Source organism: Lolium rigidum, chromosome 7 (genome assembly GCF_022539505.1).
Source record: "Lolium rigidum isolate FL_2022 chromosome 7, APGP_CSIRO_Lrig_0.1, whole genome shotgun sequence".
NCBI classification, from domain to species: Eukaryota; Viridiplantae; Streptophyta; class Magnoliopsida; order Poales; family Poaceae; genus Lolium; species Lolium rigidum.
Window position 1 is genome coordinate 320,835,271 of NC_061514.1, and position 25,144 is coordinate 320,860,414.

Here is a 25,144-nt window from a genome sequence, read left to right on the forward strand (position 1 = left end):
CACGCGCTAGCTCCTCCGCCACCTCCATGCGCGCCATCTCCTCCACAGCGACCGCCTCCAGGTCGGCTTGGTAGTGGGCCCTATCCCTCGTCGCTGCCTCCACCGCTTCATCCCTCGCCGCGATGGCCTCCTCCAGGTCGCGCTTCTCCCGGTCGATCCGTGTGTGGTTCCGTCCCCTGGAGCGCACGTACACCCGCCTCATGTCGAGCGCATCGCCGCGAGCTTGCGTCTTCGCCGCTAGAGCTTGACGTTGACCGGTGTCCCGAGGGAGGCCCTCGAACGACGCGAGCAGCGCTCGCACCCTCGCCCTCCTCATCCTCGGGGAGTAAGTTGATGTCATCATCAACGACATGGATGACGGTGTCGACGGTCGGGGTCGCTGCCATCACTGCCCGCTCCACCACGAGTTCCGCCCTGGCCTCCGCGAGCTCCGCCTGGAGGTCGGCCATGTTAGGCTCCGCCCTGGCCTTCGCCACCTCCGCCGCTACCCTGGCCTCCGCAACCTCTCCCACCTCCGCCTCCAGCTGCTCGACATGGCGGTCGTCTGCTCCTCCGCGGACGCATCCGTCGAGTGGAGGAAGGCGAGGTCCACATCATCCAGGTAGGCGCATGGGCCATCCGGAAATGGCGAGCTCAGGTGCGGTCGTGCCCAGCCATGGATGATTTCTATGGCTAGGTTGAGGTGTGCCCTTCTCGCCCGTCGTCCCCGACCATATATAGCCACGACAGGGCGGGAAACGCCGATTGCGTGCAAGCAGCTTCCGGCGCGCGTGAAACAGAGGTGAACCGCGCCAATCTATTGGCCGGGCGCAGGAACCACCGCCCTCGCGTGGGAACCGGTAATTGCCGACGGCATGCCTCAACAGGATGTTAAACCGCTCGCCACCAGTGGAAAAAATGCGTCGACCTGCTGGACATACCCCTGACGCAAACGGTCACTACGTCCATGTACAACCGATTTGGTGTTTGCGGGCCACAGACGATCGCGCGGTCAATTTTAGCGTCTGTTTTGCATCGGCCCACTGAAGATGCCCTAACCAAGCTCGCATGATGCAAACACACCCATCCTACTCAGTTCCATGCTCGGCCATCCGTCAATATAATCCTGTTACCGATACAATTCATCGTTCTCTCTAGTCCACTTCATACCTCTCATTCACATATACAATTTTGAACCATAGAGATAAACGAGTAGCGAGGAAGGGAAAGGGGAGAGAATTATGAGGGGTTGGTCCATCGTTACGAGAATATGGCGTCTATTTGTAGGCCATCATCCAGCGGGCATGCTTCACACAACAATAATAGGGTTTAGGCCTGAAAATCTCTTTTTAAAGCCAACTACACCTACATGAGTGACATTAGCAGTGACAACAGCTATGTGGACCAATCCTTACACTAAATTATGAAATAAATCTGAATCATATTTGAAACATAACTGAAACACGAATATTTTTGTGAAACAAACCCCAATGATGTCAGCAAAAGTTTCACATCCATGTATCACTTTAGTTCCACAAAAGTTTCACTTGCGTTTCAATTATTAGTTTTTATATATTATATAAATGTCAAAAGCAGCACTAATCTCAAAGCAGAGAATGGACGGTTTAAGCCTCTATGGTTGGCTCTACAGGCAGTCCATTTGGCCCCGACGATCTGAGCTAGGTGCCTCCTCACTCTCCTCGACCTTCTTCTCCGTTTGCCTGATGCTGTCGAGCAACATCTCACACTGTGTTTGTAACATCACCCTTCTTGTCAACTAGCTTACCCACAAGTTGGATATTTAGGAAAACGGCTTTCAACCTCGGCATGATTGTCCTAGGTGGGGAGAGTATCAAGAAGACCTTGCTAGCGAACCGAAACACTGCCATTCTGACATGGCCACTTTTCAACGCCAACGAGTGTTGAGAATCATATCAGGTTTCAAGTAGTGTAACGCACGACATCGAGCAAGGTTGCTTGCACTTAGGTTGCTCATAGTGGTAAGTATCATGTAGTAGTATCATGCATATGATACTACTACATGATACTATCTCTACAGTGGGTAGTATCATGAAGTAGTATCATAGTCATACTATATTTATTGTTTTTTAGAATCTCAATGTAAATTTGTGTACAAGATTTGTTTAGCACTAATTTTTCTCGTTGTTTGCGCTATGATACAGTATCTACATATGTTACTCTAATCTCCTCTCTCCTCCTTAATTAGTTGCCACATCAGCATTTTTGTGGGACCAATCTGCATGATACTAGCTATGATACTACCACTATGACTAGCCTTATGCCACCTTCCCGTTGGTCTTCTCTTGTTCATATACATGTATGATTGGGCGTATCTGGATACATCCATGCAAGGCCAGCCGACATGCCACTTTGTGAACCTAAAATGGATCAACCAAGCCCGCTCTCGTCCACACAGGTACCGAGCGTTGACTCGAGTTATGACGCCTCACTGACCTTTTCGATCCAACTTTTGATTCTTCCGCTTGTGTGCCTCCATCGCAAAGGTGCAGTTCCTCTCCTATTTTTGACTGTCATTGCAGGCCCATGTACCAGACATCTGACCTTTTTTGATACACCAAGTGGTCAGAAGGTGCATTTTAGTCAGGAACATTTTGCCATTGGTGGCCATGGTAATCCCCTCCACCATGTAAACGGTTAGTTTGCACACGTGGCACTTAGTTCTTTTTGCAAAATACCACATAAAACTTTATTACTTCTCATTCTCGAGTTCCTGTAGGTATACTTAGTCTTAGTCATTTCATCCTACAGGTGATGTGTGCACCCCTCTCGCGCCTTTGTGAGTAAAGTGCACATTCGGGCAACTTGGTGTTCTGTGGATGCCGTTTTCTCTTCAGGATATTGTTGTCTTGGTGTGGACGCCACGACGGCAGTCTTTGTTGGTGGCATCTTCTTCTCTTCCTTCGTTTGGTTTCTGAAACTTATTTGAATTGGAAACTTGCACTAGCTAGTACATAATAGCCTACCGCTCGCGTGTAGAATTGGACTACCGGCCAGTCACGGGCTCTTACCCACGAGTGATACCTCGCTAGTGGTAAGTGGTAAGGTCCTACTTGTCCCATCCATACCCGGCACACAACTACTAGGCTAGGTACTTATCGCGTGCTGTCCTGACATGCTGCTAATAAAATATTAGTCGAGTGCGCTGGTTCAGCCCGCTGCCGGTGTGCTTTTCTTGGCTGATTGACTACTTAAATTTGGATCCCAACTTTCATCTTCTATGTATCTTTGTAACTGCTTTTATGCAAAGCGGCACATCCGGTTGAAATTGATGGTCAAAGTCTCACTACGAAGACATTTAGAATGATCTTCATTTACCATCGGATCGGGAGTAGTACACTACTACATCTGTTGTTAATTACTTCACGTTCTGACTTTGTTTTGAGTGTTCACCGGGAGGAGCACAAAGGCTCCCACCTGAATCATTTTTCATTTCATCACAAGAACAAGGGTGAAAATCCCCAGGGTTTTTGCAGCAAGGTTACAAGGGGAGGGGAGGCAGCACCCCACGCACGGGGGTGAGCTCAAGAACAACATAAGGGGTCACAGTCGAACAAGAGCGGGTACGTGAGCCACAGGTCGACGTCGGCGCGGTGCTCCAACGAGAGGTGAGCGCGGCAGAGAACCGCATCGTCCCAATAGTGTTTGCGAACCATGGAGAGCTAGGGAGGAGCCCGTTGAAAACAACCACGTTCCGGTGCTTCCAGAGGTGCCAAAGGCAAAGTAGACGAAGAAAATATTTATGATAAAAATATTAAATCTACAGCAATAATTATATACTATTAGAATCTTCATAAAGTATATTTTCAAATATCATGTACGAATATCTTTCTACATTTTTAATGAAACTTTGCAAATTAGTTTAACTATACTCCGAGCGAAAAAACGGAGAGTAGTAAGGTCATCTGATTCATTGACTTTGTTTTGTTGAAACTTAACGACACACTTGCTTGGAAGCATGCAGCCAAAGGTGAGGATCCGTCTCTAGTGGCAACGTGGTCCGGCCAGAGGACTGAGGGCGGCCGGCCGGGCGGAATATTTGACGAGGTAGACGACGTACGTTCTTGTTTCTTGAGGTGATGATCAACGAGGTAGACGTGTGAGCCTACGCACCGCACGCATGTAACCGGCCACACACAGTGATCGAGGTAGACGGAGCCGTTGCCAAGTTCCCATATGCGTACACGTACGTAAGAGGTGTGATTTTTGGCAGCGAAATACAATGGACACATCCCGCCCCGGCCGTAATAAAATCAGGACAATGGTCCTAGAAATTAATCTGGATCGAGTAGATGCAATCGGCAGGTCGAATAATGCACAGAAATATACTACTGTAGTACTGTACTGTACTGTAGCGCCGAAGCAGCCGTGGAGCAATATATATATAGCAGTGCGTTCCGTCATTCGGATGGAAGTGGAACGATTGGCGAGGACACGTCGCGATCGACTATAATCTGACCGTGCATATATATGTTCAGCGGGTGTAGGTGCGTACACGCGACGGATTTAATTTGCTTCTTTCCGTGACCACAAGCTCTTCCCCATCCCATATATACGACCATCGGTGCATGCCATATCTGCCTCTCTCATGTGGCCACCGATAGCATGGGTTGGGGTCAACTGGTCGGTCCATCCTGCGGTGATGCACACGCAACTTCATCCAAGGCACTTGATCTCAAACCTGAACTAAGTGCCACACGAGCTTTACATGTTTACGTAGACAAAAGATACATACATGAAGGAAATTTAGGAGGAGCCTCAACACAGAACTAAGCTGGCCGGGCTTGCAAATTATCACCCTAGTACCAAAATGATACTAACATCTCAGAGGGATCCTCTGGTCAAGAATGAAATATGAACATCTCAGTAAAGATAAATGCATGTTCTTCAGCAATAAAAAAATATATGCATGTGCAGCCAGTTGGGTATCGGAACTCTTCTCCCTTAAATATTTAACAAAGAACAACACAAATGGTAGTTAAAGTTTTAATGGATCTTGATACAAAAACTTTTGGAGACAAAAAGAGGACAGTTACCTGTGACCATAAACTAAAAAAACATAATTTGTTCATCCACGAACAATGGGTGGCGCAATCGCTTATTATGCACATAATAGTTATATTATTAAATTAGACTCCTAACAAACTAATATTTGAAATATCAGATAGCCTGCAAAAGAACTGGTTGTAGAACATAATAGCAGTAGATTCGCAAAAAAAAAGAGAACATAATAGCAGTAAGATAATCATCGTATTGTGCTAGAGAAAAATAAATAAACAACACAACAGTCAAGTTTCCAAAAGAATAAAATCCTGAGTATTATTGCACATCTTACCTACATGGCCATCGAGGCCGATTATTCAGGTGGCCGTAGCCTAATCTATGAACAAAAAAACATAACCTTTGGCGATAAATTTAGACTAAATGATTTGTCCTCGTAAGCGTAAGAAATTTTCGTACAATATAATATATTTCATGTTGTAAATGAGTTATCTCTTGTGAGTGTAAGTAGTCAGTACTAATCCGGTGCTACATCAATTGTTTCTTTTTTGCACTCTTACTGATTTCCAATAATATATGGATTTGCTCACATTAGTAAGGAGATGTATAACTACTATTTATAAAGATGAAGAGATAATTGTGAAACATTATCCTTTTGACTACAGTCTCTTTCTTCCATGCCTCAACACGCTTCAGAAAAGGATTAATTTGGAGAAGCAACGAAGCTCATTCATGAGAATTAGACAACCAAAATATAAAAAGTAGCAGTTTATAGGAATGAATTGAGCACTTAGGAAAATGATTATCAGGAGAACTGTTACCAGCCAAATGGGGAATATAATATTGATAATACAAATATGTTGCATCGGCATAGGCTGGATTAGCAGTGCTAGGTCATAATGGAGCATTGGCATATCAAAAGACAGATGTTTCAGCTTGAGATTGTAGTAGTACATAGTTGAGACAGCAGCACCTATGATCATACATGTTCCAAAGGATACAAAATCTTAATTAAAAACTTACTGAATCAACATTCATAGATAAAATCACCTAAGAATGTTCCAATTAACTCTTTCCATTAACCGACAACACAAAAATAATCCATGACACTCGGCTCGTATGCATTGTGGAAACTATAGAACTAACCATAAGTATCTATAATGGAATCTTTGTTTCATTTCAAAAAAGAAAAAGAAAAGAATCCTACGGAATGTGTTCCCTCCCTATGGCTTTTGCATTGACCTTTTTTTCCTGATATCACCAGGCAACCGGCGAGTCCGCCATGGAATCTGGCGAGCCTCCCCCGTGGCCCTGCCCGTGGAACTGGGACGCCGCGGCCGAAGCAGAGCTCCAGGCCATCGATCGAGGCCGCGTACGCTGCCGAGTCCGCCAAGCGCCGCCGCCTCCCCCGACTGGTCCAACTCCGCCGGCCCAGTTCGGCCCCGACAATATGACTGACTGTCCCGGTTGTCGGTCCTGTCACCTCCCAGTTGTCGAGGTGCGACTCCTCTCTTCTTCCCATCCCTATCCTCTTTCTTGCCAAATTAAACAACAATTGTTCTACCCAGATTGTAAATTGCTTGCGTTGATACGTTTTTTTTGTGAGTATTGCTTCTATTGTTCTCAGGGCACAGTTCGTTATCGGCAGTACTAGGATAGGATCCATATGGATGGGCTGCTTGGTTCATTTGTGTAGTCTATCAGCTGCTAGATGTAGTTTATCTGTATTAATCTTCTTGTGGAATTGACATCATAATCCTGCCCCCCCTTTGATTTTGCGCCACAGGGAATGTGAAGGCCAGGCACCAACAGATAGCATTCAGCGGCAAGATAGTTTACTGCGGGACACGTTCTGAAGTGGAGGAGATAGCTACGGCGGAAATTGTATGCAAAATGGATAGAATGAAGGCCTCTGGCACGGTCTCCCTTGGTTTCGATCTCGAATGGAGACCCTTTCCAAGAAGAGGTTGCTGTTCCGCATAACCTATTATTTAACCGCATTCTCAATCCCTTTCGACTGAAAAAATGCTGCAAATAATGCTGTTGGATGAATGTTTTTATAAGTTACCTCCTATAAGGCATGCTATTGAGTGTGGGCTTTGCAGGTGAACCACCATGTAAGCTAGGTCGCTCTAATGCAATTATGCATGGGAACTCACTGTTACCTCATGCATATCTTTCAACTCCGGAGTACCTCCAATACTGAAGTCTCTCTTGGGGTAAAGTTCATCCGTTAAAGTGAGTAATTATATCTTCCTCATAGAAGGATTTTTGCTCATTTCCCCTTATGATTGGTACCCCCTTTTCCACAAAAGGATTGTTTTCTTTCTGGGGTCATGCAAGGTACTATTTTCTTGTCTATGCAGGTTGGAGTATGTATAGACGACAATGATGCAAGGAAAATGTTCAATGATTATGATGTCTCTGTACAACCACTGATAGGTTTGTCGATTATTGCAAATGTCAAGTTAGCTGGGCCTCATAGAAGATGGAGCCTTGCCGCATTAACTGAAATGATCACATGTAAAGAGGTAATTTCTATTGCCCATAAGTCTGCTTTCTTTGCCCATAAGTCTTCAGGCCGATACTCATGTTTGTGCTTTATGTATCACACCAATGTATGGTTGGCTAAATGACGCTAGTCAATTACTATTTAGTAGTTGAAACACATATATGCCTATGAAATAGAAGCTTTTTTCACAATAAATGATTGAACAGAAATTCTTTTGGTTGTTGATCCATGTTTGTGTGGTTGAGGCAATTTCTGGTTGGTTAATAACATTTTAGAAGACTGAACTCTGGAGCGTCTATGAAATGCAATAGAAATGTTTAGCCGATTTTTCGTTTGTTGCTGATGCATGCTTTGCTTCTTTGGCCTACAGTCTTCTGCTTGTTTAGTGTTTTCAACGCTAACAGATTAGTATGTTGCAATTCTCTTTTTCGCATGCAACCTCCTGTCTATAGTTGCCGAACCCTAGCAACATCAGAATGGGAAACTGGGAGTCTCAGCTCCTCTCAAAACAGCAACTTCAGTATGCTGCTACTGATGCCTACATCTCGTGGTACTTGTATGAGGTATGAATATACTATTCAATTTGTTTTCTTATGAGCTGACATTCCTTTCTCTGAGATCTTGACAGCCATTACTGCTCTTGATTAGGTACTGCAGAGTCTTCCAGACTATGATGCTGATGCTGAAAAGGAGATTGTTTAGGGAACAAGCAACAGCTACACTGTAATGAGTGGTGACTCGCTATTCTTGTGTAATTTCACTTCTTAACCAGGTCAGCAATGTCGGCCCCCTTTACTCTACTCTGCCAAACCTGATGCTAGCTGTGGCTTATTTTTTACCTTTTTTTTTCGAGGAATGACGGGGGGGAAAACCCCACCGCTTGTTATTTATTTCCCGAAATGACTAGGCAGTCAATCCATCTTTACATGGGGGTGGAGAGAAGTACACGGGGGGGGGGGGGGGGGGGAGAGATGTACACTGCCGACCACTCGCAGGCCGGTCAAGCAACACAAGTAAGTAAGTATGAGCGTAGCCTGTCGAGAGGTGCTCGCTCCTCCACTCTAAGGCGCCATCGCCAAACAGCGAGGTCATCACAAGCCCTCCGAACCACCAAGGCCAACGTCGAGTCACGTCCATTGAAAACGCGGTCGTTCCGCGCTTTCCAAATGGACCATAGAAGAGCGGCGAGGGAGGAGTGCCACGCACTGGCAGGGACCCGAATGGGAGCAGGCAGGTCCCAAAAAGAAGCGAGCCCCGGCGGGATGGAGACACCCAGACGACTCCAAAGGGCCACCGCCGGCGGACAGAGGAAGAAGAGGTGACGCCCAGTCTCCACCTCCGGACAGGAGGGGCAGATCGCCGAAGGGGCACAATGCTTGTAGAACAGGTTCGCCCGGGTGCTGAGTCTGTCAATATCCGCCAAGAACGCGAAAATCTTCAGCTTCGTGGGGAGCCGAAGCCCCCAGGTCGTGCAAGCCGAGGTATCAGGTGGACGGCTAGGCGAGAGCATCCTGTAGGCCTCACGCGAGCTGAAGACCGGCCCAGAGGGGGAGTCGATGACGCGCCTGTCCGCCCCCGCCGAAAGAGAGGTGTCGTCGATGATGCGGAGAACCTGGGAGAGCTCGCCCGCCGCCGCCGTCGAGAGGCGAGGCTGGAGGTGCAGACCCCCGGAAGACACCGAGGCCACCAAGGCGTGGGGGCGCGTACAGTGGCTGAACAGGGCAGGGAAACGCGTCGCCAGCGTCCCCCCGGTCAGCCACTTGTCGAGCCAGAAGGAGGTCGATCTCCCATCCACCACCGTGCACCTGGTGATGGCACGGTAGAGGGGGAGGCACTCCGCAACAATCCTCTCAAGGAAGGAGGGGGCGGAGGAGCAGTCACCAAGGTCTCGACCTGTGTGAGAAAAGAACCAGTCCTTCCAAGGAAGGGAGTCAGGGCCATGGAGCCTATGAATAAAATTAAGCAGCAAACACCTGTTCTGTCGGTGGAGATCCTTAATACCGAAACCGCCCTCCTGCCTAGGCAGAAGCACTCTATCCCAAGCAATCAGACACCGAGCCCCAGAGCAGGAGTCCTTGCCAGTCCAGAAAAAAGCGCGGCGTCTCTTGTCAATGCTTTCCAACACCCCCACAGGTAACAAGTACGAGCACATATAGTAAGTAGCAAGGTTGTTCAAAACAGCATTACACAGGACAAGTCGGCCACCAGCAGAGAGGAGGTGAGCTCGCCACCCAGAAAGGCGACGATCAAAGGAGAGAAGGAGGGGAGCATAGGCCGAGGCCTGGAGTTTAGTGGGGGAGAGAGGTAGCCCCAGGTACGGCTGGGGGAAAGAGGAGATGGGGCAGCCGAGTGTAGAGGCCATATGTGCGGCCAAGGTCGGATCCACATGCATGGGAACGAAGCACGATTTGTGGAAATTAATGGCAAGACCAGTGGCGGCAGCAAAGTCGTCGAGGACTTTCTTGAGACATTCGGCCGCACCATCCTCGGCTTTGCAGAGGATCAGGGTGTCGTCCGCGTACTGGAGGACGGGGCAGGGGGTAGTGGGTGAGATGGGGTGGGAGAGCGAGCCCTCAGCCCACGCTTTGCGAATGAGGCGTTGAAGAACGTCAGCAACGATGATGAAGAGGTAGGGGAGAGTGGATCCCCCTGCCGGAGGCCATTTTTGCAGCGAATCCAGTCGCCAGGGACCCCGTTGAGAAGAATCGCCGTGTGTCCGGAGCCCAGAATACGCCACATCCAGTCACACCAGAGGTCGTCGAAGCCTCGAGCGCGGAGGATGGAGAGGAGGCTAGCCCAGTTGACGGAGTCGAAGGCTTTGCGAAAATCGATTTTGAACACGATGGCGGGCGTTTTCCGAGTGTGGCAACAACGAACCAGGTCCGCCGCGTAGACAATGTTCTCGGAGATGCGCCTCCCAGAGAGAAAGCCAGTTTGGTCAGCGTCAACAAGTCTGTGGATGCCGGTTTTAAGACGGGTCGTAAGGACCTTGGTAATGGCCTTCATCACACAGTTTTGGAGCGAGATGGGTCGAAAGTCAGTGGGGTGAGAGGCAGAATCGATTTTTGGAAGAAGAACGAGGAAGGCGCGGTTAATCCTCGACAGGTCAATCGTGCCGTCGAAGAAGGAGGAGAAGACCTTAACCACATCCGCGGAGACAGTGTCCCAGAAGGTGGAGAAGAAGGAGGGTCCGAAACCATCCGGGCCAGGACTGGACATATTGTTCATGGCGGCGAAAGCCTCTCGAATTTCGGCGTACGTGAAGGGCACACTGAGGTGGGAGAGATTGGCGGGGGGGTCCTGGTACAAGGAGGAGAGATTGAAGTTCCAGGAGGTAGGGGAGACCGTTCCAAGCAGACCGGAGTAGAAGGTTTTGAGGACAGCGGCCTTCTGAGCATGGTCGAAGATCTCCGTGCCGTCAACGACCAGGATGGGGATGGCGTTGCGGCGAAGCCGACAGGAGGCAGAAGCGTGGAAAAACTTGGTGTTTTCGTCCCCCTCGAGGGCGAACTTAACCTTGGCTCGAGCCCTCCAGTAGAGGGAGCGTTCCTTAATAGACAGATGGAGGGCGTCCATCGTGAGCGTACGCAGCCTGCTCTCCAAGGCCGAGAGGGGGCGCCCCTCTTCCAAAAGGTCGAGGAGCTTGATGAGGATACGACAGTCTGTTTCGCGCTGGGCGGCCGGCGAGATACGCCTCGTCCAAGCTTTACACTTGAATCTGCAAAGGCGGAGGCGAGCGACCAGCTGCGCAGTGGGGTCCCTCCGAGACGTGGACCCCCAAGCCGAGACGATGGTCTGACGGAAGGAGGAGTGGAGCCCCTAGGATTGTTCATACCTGAAAAAACCACGCTTGGGGATAGCCGTCGAGATGCTAGCCACTAAGGGGACGTGGTCCGAGGTGTCCCGGGCTTGGGAGGACAAGGACGAGGAGGGGAAGCGAGCATTCCAGGCTTGGTTAATGAAGACACGGTCCAGACGAATAAGGGTTGGGTTATTCCTTTTGTTTGACCACGTGAACCGACGGTCCCTAAGCGGAAGTTTGATAAGGCCAAGAGAGTTAATACAGTCGTTAAACAACTCAGCTTCCTGCATAGAGAAATTGTCGTTGTTGCGCTCAGAGGGGTCGCGGGTGAGGTTGAAATCGCCGGCAATAAGCCACGGAGTGTTGTCTGGTGGGGAGTGGGTAAGAAGGTCTTGAAGGAAGAGGGTCTTCCCGGCTAGGTCGCAAGGGGCGTAGACATTGGTAAAGCGGAAGAGGCTCCCGTCATCAGTAAGCGCAAGGTCAAGGGAGAGAATGCTACGAGACGAACTAGAGGCATCTAGGGTGAAGAGGTTTTGGTCCCAGGCTGTGACTAACCCACCCGAGGAACCAATCGAATCCGCCGATGAGAAGGTGCGAAGATGGGGAGGGAGAAAGGACGCAGCTTTGGAGGGGGAGATCTGACTGAGTTTAGTCTCCTGAAGGCCCAGGAGTTTTGGATTCGCAAAGGTTAAGTCAGCTAAGACGGCGCCGCATTTATCCGGATCACCAAGCCCTCTAACATTCCAGGACTCAACAAGGAACATAAGATTGGCACTCATCATGGATACAACTTTGGGGCACCAGAGCCAACAACCGAAAAAGAGCTAGCTGCAACCAGGAAGGGCTTAAGGCCCGACAGCAGAGCACAGGGATGAACTAAGGGATCAAGGATAACAGGAAAAACATCACAGGAGCTAAAACATCAGCTCAGAACAGACATCCTTGCACAGCAAGGGTAGAAACGCAGCCTGGGCTCAACGGTCACCAAGGGAAGCAGCAACCGTTGAGGGGGGGCGTCGTAGCGGTGGAGGGTCATCATCCCGACGGGGATGACACCGCGTCTGGGGTAGCGATGGCGCCGGGGTCGACGCCGCACGCCGCCCCCAGCAGCTGGAGACGTGGGAGGGGCAGAGGTCCAGGGTCAGAGTCCTCCATGAATCCCGCGGCCTCAGCCGCGGCGCGGAGCTGCAGGGAGCTGCCAGAGAGATCAAAGCGAGAGGCCTTGACGGCCTTAGCTTTGGCCAGCATACTGACGAATTCTTCAGGCTCCTTGGAGGCAAGGCGGGAGCTGCGGCGAGCCTTGAAAGCGGAGTCTACCGCCCGCTTACGGCGAACCCGCTGCTTGCGGACAGCGTCCTCGTGGTCGTCGAAGGGAAGGGCACCCAGGGAAGGGAGGGCCACGGCGGAGCCGTGCACAGCCACCGCAGGGGCAGCCACGTCAGTCTCTCCCGAGGCGTCGTCGTCGGAGGGGACCAGGGGCGTGGCCGGAACGGCCAGGGTGTCATACCACTGCAGCAGAAGAGGTTGCGGAGGGTCACAGAGGGGCAGAGCAGAGAAACAACTATGGGGGCAGACGGAAGGGGAGGTCACCTGGTCAGCGTCCAAACCGGACTCGGGGAACTGGGTGGCGAGGCGACGGGCAAGGATGCGGTCCCATATCTCCACCGGCGAGCCGAGGCGCACCGGGGCATGGGCGTGGTCACCCTCCCGCGGCACGCCGTCAATGTCGTCCATGGCGCTGGCGCGGGCCATGTCGGAGCGGCGTCGCTCGACGATGCGCCCCCAAAGGTCCATCACCGACGAGGCTTGCTGACGAGGTGCGCGCGGGCTTGGCGGGGCTTCTCCAGGGACGGAGAACTCATCGATGTCGCTAAGCCGCGGGCCAGGCGTGGCATCGCGGGGGAGAGGAGCAGCCCAGGCCTCAAAATGCCCACTGCGAGGGGAGGAGCTGTCCCCGTCCCAAGGCCAGGAGCGGACGGTGCGGATGCGCACCTCCGTGGAGCTGCCCGTGGTGGCGTCGCGGACGAAGAGGAGCGGGGGCGCGTCAGGCGAGTCGAGGAGCTTGAGCACCAGGCGCACCGCAGAGAAATCCCGCCCATCAAGGCAGAGGGGGTCGATGCAGCAGACACTCCCAATGGGGCTGAATGCCGCACGAATCCCTGCCTCGCTCCAATGTTCCAGCGGGAATCCAGTAGCGGACACCTGGGCGAAGAAGTGGAAGGCGGAGGTGGAGCGGTTCTCCCCTTCCTCGGGGCGAACGAGGCTGATCTCGTGGCCGTCGAAGGAGAGGGGGAACAAGCCTAAGGTGGCCTCCCTGCCTGCGTCGGAGTTGAAGACCAGCAGCATGGCACCGAAGTCGCTCGCGGCGAGGCCCACGCATGGGTTGCCGGCACGCTCCTCCAGCGCACGCCGCAGGAGGTAGCCAGGAGAGGGAGCAGCGGGCTCGATCAGGGCGTAAGCATACCGCCCCGTCCCCTGGAGGCCGTCCGTCGGGAGGAACACCTCAGCTGCAGGGGGGCGCTGGGGCAGCGCGCAGCCCAAGAACCCGCGACGATCTTGGGGCGGGGTTGGTGTGACCATCCGAGGCGGGATTGGGAAGAAGGTGGGGGGGCCTCGGTGCAGAGGCCGCCGCTCCGTGGCCGCCGCCGCGGAGGCAGCGTCCGTGCGCGCCCCAAAAGAGGACAGCTCAGAGGAGGCGGGGTCGGCGAGGGCTGGGCCCCTGGGGTAAGGCGTGGGAGCACGGGAGAGCAGTTGGAGCCTGCGAGCCGCCGGAGTTGAGGGCGAGGATGCCCTGTCCATGGAGCTGCGGAACCTGGGAGAGCCAGAGAGGGAGGGGTCAGCCAAGGACAGGAGAGAGGGGACGGATCGGGAGAAGGTGAGTGGCGGCAACTCACATCCTCGTCGCCGATGGCCGGATCTCCCGCACGCCGCGCACTTGATTGGATCTCTGCAGCCCGCGACCTCGTGCTCAGCGGCCGGTGCTAAGCAGCGGAAGCAGAGACGGCGACCCTTGATAGGCGAGAAGAAGAGGCGCCGAGGACTTGAGCGTTTGGTGGGGGAGCACGAGGACATGAGGGCCTCCTTATAGGATCTGGCCAAGGAGGGGGCGCAGGCGTGCTCTGCGGCCGGAGCAGGAGGATGGGCGTCGTCTGCCGCATCCGGGAACTGCGCGGCGGCGAAAACCAGGTGCACGCCCCGGTTAGCCGGAGAGATCGCAGGAAAAAGAGGCCCAAGCGACGGGACGCGACTTGGCGGAGAATCTTCACCAGGGGGGAGGTCAGCGACCGGCGGGCAAGGGCAGGCCACAGAGGGAATCCGGGGCTCAGGAAGCAGGGTTTGTCCCGCAGGGGCATGGCTAGGAGCAGAGCTATCGTGGTGATAGGGGATGGGGGCGCCGCGGTGGGAGGAAGGGGAAACCTGCTGGTCAACTAGGGCAAAAGAGGGCGTCTCACCCTCCAAAACGGGCGGGGTCGAGAGAGGCCCATGGGCCAGGCCCACTAGCGCACAGGGGCCGAAACGGGCAGCGTCCACGAGGGGAGCGGAGTCCACGCTCTGGACGTTTGACCGAGCGGCCAGGGCGGGAGAGAAACCCTCGTCGCCGCTATGGACAACGATGGCCATGACCGGCGGCCAGGCCGGCAGACGCGCCGCCGCCTCCGCTGCCTCAGCCCTGGAGCGGTGGAGCCTGTAGCATGCGCGGCCCATTTTGATCGCCCGCGTGGCCACGATGAAGGCCTTGATGCAGGGGAGAGCCGCCGCGGCAGAGAACACGCCGGAGCCGTGGGAGACAACAGAGAAAGCGTCGGGGAAAGCGGTGAAGTGGAAGTTGAGGGCATTTGCCACACAAAAGGAGTTAAAACGTGGTGACCGACTGTCCGGGGTAATCCAGAAATGAGCAACCTCACCGATACCAGCGATCGGCCGAGCAACCATGGAGAAGAAGCGGGAGAGCATTGAGTCCAAGAAAGCCGCACCTGGGGAGGAGTACGGCGCGCCGGCAGTTTTGGGGACGACAGGGACCTCCTGCGCAAGGTCGACGGAGGCTGAGGAGCAGGGGACAGCAGCGCAGTTGCCCGCGCGGGAAGGGCGGAGCTCGGCACCAGGAGCCCCGGCCACCGTGGCTCTCGCCGTCGAGGGGACGGTTCGAGCGTCGGGCGACGCAGCCGACTGGAGCAGGGGCAGCGCATGTGAGGTGGGTGGAAGCAGAAGGCTCATGCGGACGGATCCTAGCGGCAGGCGGGCGCTGGCGACGGCCGACGAGAGGTCGCGCGACGGCGACGCGGCGTCGCCTTCGCTGTCGCCAGAGCCCTCACTCATCTCCAGCAACAGAAAATTGATCTAAAGCAGCCTCACGGTTCTTATTTTTTACCTCATAATGTCTTGTGACATTCCTACTTAGGAGTTAGGATTGAGCATACAAGATTCTTATCTGGTGAATGTCAGATCATAGATTTTACACTAGCTTCCACTGAACAATGAATGATTCAAGACTACTTTATTTTTCCAACCCGCGTTTTGTTTTATTATCTGTATACATCTGAAAACTTTCCTTAAGAAAATCAGAACTTGCACTTTTTCTCTGATTCATAGGAAACTTGCTACATCACTTGTTCCAACTAGGTTTCGTTAAGTCCAGGATTTTTTATGCATTTGTGACAAGCTACATTAAATTGCCAATACTAAAAGTTGCCGTCGTATCTTATGAATCCGTTAGTTTTGTGTATCCCGGCATCCTTCTATTTGCAGTCATCCGATCTTTTTTTTTTTTGAACAAATTCTATTATGCAGAGCAAGCCCGCCTCATTAAATGCTGTCATCCGATCTAAATCCTTCGTGTCAGCTCAATCTTAGGTCATTTTGCACTTAACAGCCCGCATCCATCCGATTATTTTGCAAATTAGGCTTTGGACATCGGAAACGTCACAACATGAGTCACGTCCAATCACTCGTCCCAACAGTGACAGGGATTCCGTTCGATGGCCGCGGTAGATCCACTGTACCCTGTGTAACAACTCTCACAACGCTAGTTGATTCAGAAAATATGTCACCTCTTACGAGTTACAATATCATGGCTGTGAAGTCCAAGTCCAGGAAGAACACATTCACACATGTAAAGCAACTACCAGTCGGTCGTTTCAAATTTTGCACCATACCTCCATCTCATAGTTCATTGCCTTTCGGTTGTATCTTGTATGGATTCATGTACTCTGCAATATGACTACACATAGTGACACGGCAACTTAGTGTCTTACTACCTTTCTAACTCGGGAAGCTTGTTCATATTATCTTATCAAAGCCACCATGGAAAAATTACCATTGATTAGAGTTCTTCAAAAGCTTCATGCAGTTTCCACAAGGATGTGAGTATGCCTATAGCAGAAAACCAGATTAGCAAGTCAATAAAATGTCTTCCAAGCCCAGTGCATACCAGCAACGTTCAAAAACCAGATTAGCAAGTCAATAAAATGTCTTCCAAGCCCAGTGCATACCAGCAACGTTCAATATGGCTTTGCACTTCAGGAATTGATGGTGGCCTTCCTCAAACTAAGGAGCACCATATTCTCTCTCTCTCTCTCTCTCTCTCTCTCTCTCTCTCTCTCTCTCTCTCTCTCTCTCTCTCTCCCCCCCCAACCATATTCTCTCTCTCTCTCTCTCTCTCTCTCTCCCCCCTGTGTAACAACTCTCACAACGCTAGTTGATTCAGAAAATATGTCACCTCTTACGAGTTACAATATCATGGCTGTGAAGTCCAAGTCCAGGAAGAACACATTCACACATGTAAAGCAACTACCAGTCGGTCGTTTCAAATTTTGCACCATACCTCCATCTCATAGTTCATTGCCTTTCGGTTGTATCTTGTATGGATTCATGTACTCTGCAATATGACTACACATAGTGACACGGCAACTTAGTGTCTTACTACCTTTCTAACTCGGGAAGCTTGTTCATATTATCTTATCAAAGCCACCATGGAAAAATTACCATTGATTAGAGTTCTTCAAAAGCTTCATGCAGTTTCCACAAGGATGTGAGTATGCCTATAGCAGAAAACCAGATTAGCAAGTCAATAAAATGTCTTCCAAGCCCAGTGCATACCAGCAACGTTCAAAAACCAGATTAGCAAGTCAATAAAATGTCTTCCAAGCCCAGTGCATACCAGCAACGTTCAATATGGCTTTGCACTTCAGGAATTGATGGTGGCCTTCCTCAAACTAAGGAGCACCATATTCTCTCTCTCTCTCTCTCTCTCTCTCTCTCTCTCTCCCCCACCCCCCAACCCCCACCCCCCAAATTAAGTAGGTGACATTGCACAAGAAATAGCGAAAACTCTAGTGATAAAAAGTATATATATTTTATTATAAAAATATCAACCAAACTACCTGACCTGGAGGGCTGGGTGAGCTCTCAAACTTTATCAAAATCAGAATCTCACAGGAAATTAATTCTAAAGTGGTGTCCAATCCTTGTGAGCCCCGGTGCACCAGCCCCTCCCTCATTTGAAGTGAACTCGTGGATCATGGAGGCCGCAGTAGTTGCCAATGTCTGCGTCGACTGATTGGACTCCTCATCGGAAGAGGAGTCAATGACCTCCGCGCGGAACTTCTCCAGCATCTGTCACATGTCCATCTGCGTGGGTACGAACTGTGGATCAATGGCCGCGCACAATAGCGCCAAAAACAGGAGAAGAAATCTACCGGCGCAATTGACCGAAAAGGTCGTGGGCGGCGCGGAAGGGCGGCGCAACCGGCAACGTTTGGCCTCAAAACAGCCGAAATGTCCGCGCCAGAGCCAACCCCGAGTACGATCTTGCTCTCCCGCGCAGCGACAACCGAGCCGGACGGTGAGTACTACGGCGATGCGGCGGGACGGCAGCGAGTGGGGTTGGGTGGTGGCGTCGCACTAGGGCAGCAAAGAAGGGAAAAAAGAAGCAAATCGAAACGGTCGATTTTGCTGTCCCTAACTTGCGGGACCGGGTAGAAAAAGAAGGACGCTTGGCACGACCACGGAGACGCAAACCTGGCGCATATTTGGGCAAGGTTTGTGTCACCGCGGATGGCCCGGTCACTTTGCGTCGGCACGCTGGAGGAGGGCCCAGATGCATTTTCGGTCACGGCGGACGCAAACGGTCGCTCAGTGTCCGTTTGCGTCGCCCCGTTGGAGATGCCCTTACCTATTGTTTACAGGGGAGATCAGCACAGTTTATCTTTAGGAAATAAAAGCAGTAGTTAATCCAGTTGATCTATTATAGGTTTATTAGCATTTAGCAAGAGTGTTCGAAAATTTGACAAGTGGTAGAGTATCCTGGCCAGCCCCAGCTTTACTTCTCCCCTGCTGCTGCAAATGATTATCAAGTGCAAGAAGTTGCCAACTAACAGGCTACATACTGCATACATTCAATTTTGAAAATAATTATCAAGTGCAAGAAGCAACCAACTAGCATACACATCAAGATATGCATTTTATATATCCGGCAAACTATATTCCTAGAAACTAAAGTGGAAACTTAATTATAATCACATCCTGTTTTATCCACTTTTTTTTTGTTTCATTGTACTCTTTTTTTTTTTTTGACAAACACATGGATGTTTTACTTACATTCAAACATGCATGAACAAGATTTTTAAAATACGTGAACATTTCTTATAATATTATGAATGAACATTGCTTTGCTTCTATGAGACGTGAATAATTTTTTTAAATATAATATAATGTGCTTACACAGTTACACCACATGAAAACTTTTTCTCTCCCCAAAATCATTTCTCTTTTCTGTGAAGCATCTAGGAAGACTCCGCCATTTTGAAATTCTTTTCCATATGGATTCAAATAGAGATGCATGGCACCTCCTAAACGGATGCTGCTACTGACAGACTACATGGGTCGGCGATGCCGGCCAGGCATGCATCTTTCCTCCTATAATATTGTATCCGCGAACAAGCATTAGCAGATAATGAACAAACATAACCAAATAATAAGTAAGGATATGATCCCTTCTACTTGTGATCTCATTCTCCCGAATCTGTGTGCTGAGATACTCAAATCCAGTGGTGGCAATACGTACTATATGGGCAACAGAATCTATTCCTCCATCGCGTCCGCCCACGTGGCTCTTAGGCATGGGCATGTCATGCATCCCTCCGTTGCTGTTTTGCCGGGTTAGTGACAGAATTCTTGCTTGCTCTCTCTGCCACATGGATTTGTGCCGGTCAAAGGAAGACCAACATGGGGTTGTAGATCTCGTGCAGTGGCCGGAATCAGCATCATCATTTTCTCTAGCTTGGAAGTGAAAAATCAAGAAATTATACTGTTGGCTGCAGTTGGGACACGGAGATTTCAGTATTAGTTGGAAGCAATTGAAAGCTCAGAGCTTTCAGAACACAGGGATGGATGTCTGAGCGGTTGAAATAGTTGGTCTTGAAAACCGAAGAATTGATAGGAACTAGATTATCTCCCTCCCGCACTTTGTTGCGGATATGTTGGTGAAAAAAATGTTGAAGTAAAACATCTAGTGATAAGATTGATTCAAATATAGCTGACATATATGGTGATCATTTATAAAATACTGTATATGGTAATGAAGATCCGGAAAAGACATTGTCAATGACTATGAGATGTGCCAAAATCGAACGCGTTAGAGCATCTCCAGTCGCGTCCCCAAAGGGATTTGGGGCGCGCCGGACAAAAAAACCGTTCCAGCCGCGTCCCCTAAAGCCCATTTTTGTCCGGCGCCCCGAGCCCGTCCCCGTCCCACAGGGGACACACCGGGCACGCTGTACACAACGAAAAGCGAGGCGGGGAGTGGCGGGGCCGACCCGTCAGCGGCACAGTTAATTTTAACCTAACCGTCGCCTACCTCGCGATGAAAGTTATTCGCGCGCAGTGACACACGGCGGCATCTTTGCCTTAATGGCGACGGAGGGGCAGGCGAGACGTCTCGTCGGTGCTGCGCAGCCTCCACGCGTCACCGGCGTTCGCACGCCACCGCCCGTTCCGCACGATCTTCCCGCCTCTTCTCGCTCGTTCCACGCTTTCTTCCCGACGCCGGCGTCTATAAAAGGTCTCCCGGCTCAACGGTAGCCACCACACCCCGCCGGCAACAAACACGGCCCTCGTCGCTCCACCGCCGTCTTCTCCACCACCAGTAGCAATGGCGAACCGCCCGGCGCCGGCCACTTCTCCACCGCCGTCCCTCCACTTGCGGTCCCGGAAACGCAGGTCGACACCGACCCTCGCAGCGGCCCGGGAAGAGCGATGGCGTGCACACCGCCGCAGCCGGCGGAGGCACATGCGGCGAAGGCCCGCCGCCAGCCGGGACGCGGCGGATCTGGCGGCGCTCGCGCCCATGGCCCCGCTGCCGGCGAGGCCGCGGCGGCAGTGCAGCGTGGCGAGAAGCGAGGACGCCACCGCGTGCGGCGTCCGACGCCTCGACGAGACAGAGGGCGCGACGGTGCCGTACCGGGCGAGAGATGGAGCGAGCGCGGGCTGAGGAGCGCCGCGCGCCGCCGCGATGAGCGAGGCGCCTGTACCGTGAACAGCGGGAGGCGATAGAGCGCCGGCGGCGGGAGTCGATCGAGCGCTAGCGCGGCTGGCGGCGGAGGAGCGTCATCGGCGGGAGGCGGCGGCTCGAAGGTGTTATGGGGAGAGGCGGGCGGACCGGTTGGCGGCGATGATGGAGGCGCCACCAGATGTGGAGGAGAGGCGCCAATGGAGGAGGAGAGGCCGAGCGCGAGGAGACCGAGGCGGGAGGACGACGACGACGACGGCGAGCGCACCCGGACGAGGACGGCCGATCAGCAACGCGTGCTCGTCGAGTCCTTCGAGTCGGAGAAGAAGCTCCGGGACGACGCCCGTGCCCGCGAAGAGCGCGCAGATTCGTCGCGCCGTCGAGCTCTCCCTCCGGGCGGCCCGGCAGGGAGGGCGGAGGGAGGAGGACGCGCGGCGGGAGCGGGCACCGTCTGGCCACTGCCGAACGCAAGGAGAGGAGGCGCGCGCAGGAGGAGCTGCGGCGTAGGGGAGGCGACGACGGGGCGGGGCCATCGAACGCACCGCCGGACGGTCAGTAGTCTAGGTTTAGATGAAATCTAGCCGGTTTCATTCAAACTTTGTAATATATAATCAAAATTGAATGAAAACCTTTATTTTCATGCACCAATATTCATTTGGGGGCGGCGTTTGGGGGACGCGGCTGGGGAGCGACGTCCCCGAAAGGCGGCACGAACAAAACACGTCCCCCAAACGCTCAATCCGGCGCGGTTTGAGAGACGCTTTGGGGGACGCGGCTGGAGATGCTCGATAATTGGAGCGTACATAAAACATATCTGCGCGCGCGTGAATTATTACATTGCAAAATGTCATGTTATGGTGGAACCACGGCGCGCGCGCTGACCATACAAACCATTGTAAGAGGAACTCATCAGATTCCTTGATCTTGAGAAATGTATGTAAATCCCTATAAAATGCACCAGCTAACATTTTCGACGAACCTTCTTCTTTCCACACGACAAATAGCTAGGGACTTGTATATCTTTGCTAGCGAACTCATGGATAATTGAAGCCATTCATACCTACTACCTCCGTCCTGAAAAGAGCCGAATTTTTCTAAACTAATAATGGCCATTTTACCGAAACCCCTTTGCACGATCTTGCCTGCTCCCTAGCCGTGACCAGCTCCACCTCCGGTGGCCGTGTCCGCTGCTTTGCTCGTCATCGGAGGGGCACCCTAGCCGTGACGTGCTCACGCGCGCAGGGGCAACCGTGAGCAGCTCCACCTCCACCCGCCGTCCGCCGCTCTGCTGGCCATCATCGCAGGGGTCGCCAGCCATGACCAGGCCTCGCGCGCGGAGGCGGCAGGAGCTCAGCCGTGGTTCCGTGGGCGCCAGCTCCTCTCCTCTCCAAGATGCCTGCCCCTATCCACCTCCTCGCTGTCCGCCGCCACTCCAGGGCGGGCGAGGGCATTCACCTTCGCCAAAGAGGAAGCAGCTGCTGCGCGCGGCGGCTCCTGCATGCTACTCCCGTCAATTCGCCAATGAAGAAGGAGAGGTACCATCAAATTAATTAGCTGCTCAGTTAAAAATGAAATTAGCTGCTCTCTACTTTCAAATTTGGGTGAGCAGTTTCCTTATTTACCTCATGGTGTTTTGTTTCACAGAACAGAGAGATAAATATTGGCAAGTAATTCCGGTGATATCATGCAAATTTAGGTGATTAGTTTCCTTATATACTGAATGGCAGTAATTTTAACAGATTGATACTCTGCTTGACAAACACATATTCTGAGTAATTTTTAAGAGAATCTTTTAAGGAAAATACTTGTGTTCCCCCGGGGGATCGTGGTCTAGCGATCGTCCTCCTCCGTTAAGCGCCCCGTGTCCTTTGGCAGGCCCACCTTATCTTCTCCCTGAACTGCACGTATCCTTTCCTTCTGCCTTCTCGTTTCTTCTCTGCTCGAGCAGAGACCGACGATGCTCCAGCTCCACCCACAGACCCGCTCGCTCCACCTTCTCTGCTACCTACTCCGCCTCCTTACTCGCTCGAGCGAGGCGCTGCCGTAGTTCCTATATCACCGGAGCGCCGCCGCAATGCCGTCGTCCCTCCGCCCCGTCTCGCATCTCGTTTTCCCCAACTGCTCCCATGGGGTTGCGGTCGTCTTCGGCGACCTCTGCCCAGGCCCGAATTTTCGGCGACGCGCTCCGCACCCTGCCTGGACGGCCGCCACTGGATTCCAAGGATGCTGGCTCGACCGCCTCAACGGGGGTCGCCGGAAGTCAGCGCGGGCGTCACGGCTGTCGATATGGAGCTTCCGTCGGCAGCGGCCGTTGCTGCTGTCCGCGCCGGCCGTTGCTGCTAGCGGAGCCCGCCGTTGCTGCCATCGCGCTCGCCGCTGCTATCGGAGGCGCCCACCATTAGTGCCATCCGCGCCCATTGCTGCCGGGCGCTACAAACTTCAGTCGTTGTTGCTACGAACTGTGGCCGCTGTTGCTCCAAAATCCGGCCACCGTTGGTGCGAAGGTCGGCAGCTGGTGCTACAAAGGACGGGCAGCGCGGCTACATGGAGTAGGCGGCGCTGCTGCAAAGGGCCGGCAGCGCTGCTACATGGAGCGGGCGGCGCGGCTACATGGAGCCAGCGGCGCTGCTGCAAAGGGCCGGCGGCTCCGACTACATGGAGCATGCGGCGCTGCTGCAAAGGACCGGCCGCGCTGCTACATGGAGCCGGCGACGCTGCTACGACGGGTCGGAGGTGCTGCTACATGGAGAGGGCGGCACTGCTGCAAAGGGCCGGCCGCGCTGCTACATGGAGCCGGCGACGCTGCTACGACGGGTCGGAGGTGCTGCTACATGGAGCTGGCGGTGCTGCTGTGAAGGTCGGCCGCCGGCCGCCGATGCTACGACGGGCGGATGGAGCTGCTACATGGAGCTGGTGGAGCTGCTGCGAAGGTTGGCTGCCGATGCTTCAACGGCGGTCGGGCGGCGCTGCTGCGACGGCCGCCGGTGCACATGGAGTGGGGCGGTGATGCGACGCCATGTCGTCGGAACGTCAAGAGAGTACGGGTGGGTTTTTTTCCCGAGCCAGCGAGAGAAGAGAGAGATGAAAGCGACGTGAGAGAAAGCCACATCAACTGGGTCCACCTAGATGAAAAGGAAAGCCAGGTTTGACCGGTAGCAGATCGAACGGATCCCTCGCCTCAATCGGACGGATGCGGACCCGGGGGATCGGAAATCTAATCCCCCGGGGGACGCTCAGCACTATCCATCTTTTAAGGCTATCTCGCTTGATTTAGAAGCATAGTTATAACTTCGAAGAACTTGATTTTTTTTTTTGAGATCCGAAGAACATGGTATTGAATAAACAGAATTTCAGCATTACCATACTAGCATCCAGTCAACCGGCAAAATCGACAAAAAATAATCCAAAGTTGAAACAAATTCGAAAAATAAACTCTAGCCAAAACTATTTCACGGAACTAATCCTTTTAAATAGCGCATGACTGAACGGTGCTATGCTCAACTGTATCGCGTAGATGCGACTGTGGCGCCACACATTCTGCCAGCGTGGCGACGCAGGGCATGCAGTGACCCACCTTGGGTTATGTAGCGCTGATGCCCTAGGCTCTGTACTGCTTAGCATAGCGCCACTCAGAAAGGCGCTATCCTATGGCCTGGTCCTTATCCGCGAAATTGCCAAGTCATTGTGTAGCGCCCATGTCATCGAGAATTGCCTCAACGTTGATGTTTGGCGTCAACTGGCTCACAAGCGTGATGAACGGGAAGAGACCAAGACTTATGATGTTCAAAATATTATGAACAAATGAACAACTTGAATGTTGCCAACACTCATACAACTTCATATGGAGCATTGTTTCGTACACTTGGAGAACCATGTAATTGCTCACTGCAGCTTCGGCCACCGTGATCACGCGCAGGGTTTCGTGCCTCGCGATCACCGTCGCTGCAATGATGACGATGCTCAGGAGCTCGATACCCAACATAGTCTCCGAGCCTGCACGATCAGGGATAACAGGCCTGCATGATCAAGCCTTAAATTGGATATAATGCTGTTTCTCTGAACCTTCACCGGTCCAATTAAACGACAATTCCTCCGCTCGAATTGCTCAACTTGTTTGCTACAAAAATATGGCATCAGCGCAACTTTCTCAACTTAGTTTCAGGAGTTATTCGCTCTGCACAACCATGCCATCCTTGTTTCAGCCATTTGCACTAAGTCAAAATTGAAATGCAACAGTTAACTGAAGGAGTACTGAAATGCCAATTTTGTTCAGAGTAGTGATTATCTGCCAAAGTTAATTTATATA

At 52.3% G+C, this 25,144-nt stretch overlaps 1 pseudogene; it reads left to right on the forward strand.

The window, feature by feature from the left end:
- Positions 1-350: 350 nt before the first annotated feature.
- LOC124673267 lies at positions 351-24,991 on the forward strand (annotated as a pseudogene).
- The last annotated feature ends 153 nt before the right edge of the window (positions 24,992-25,144 follow it).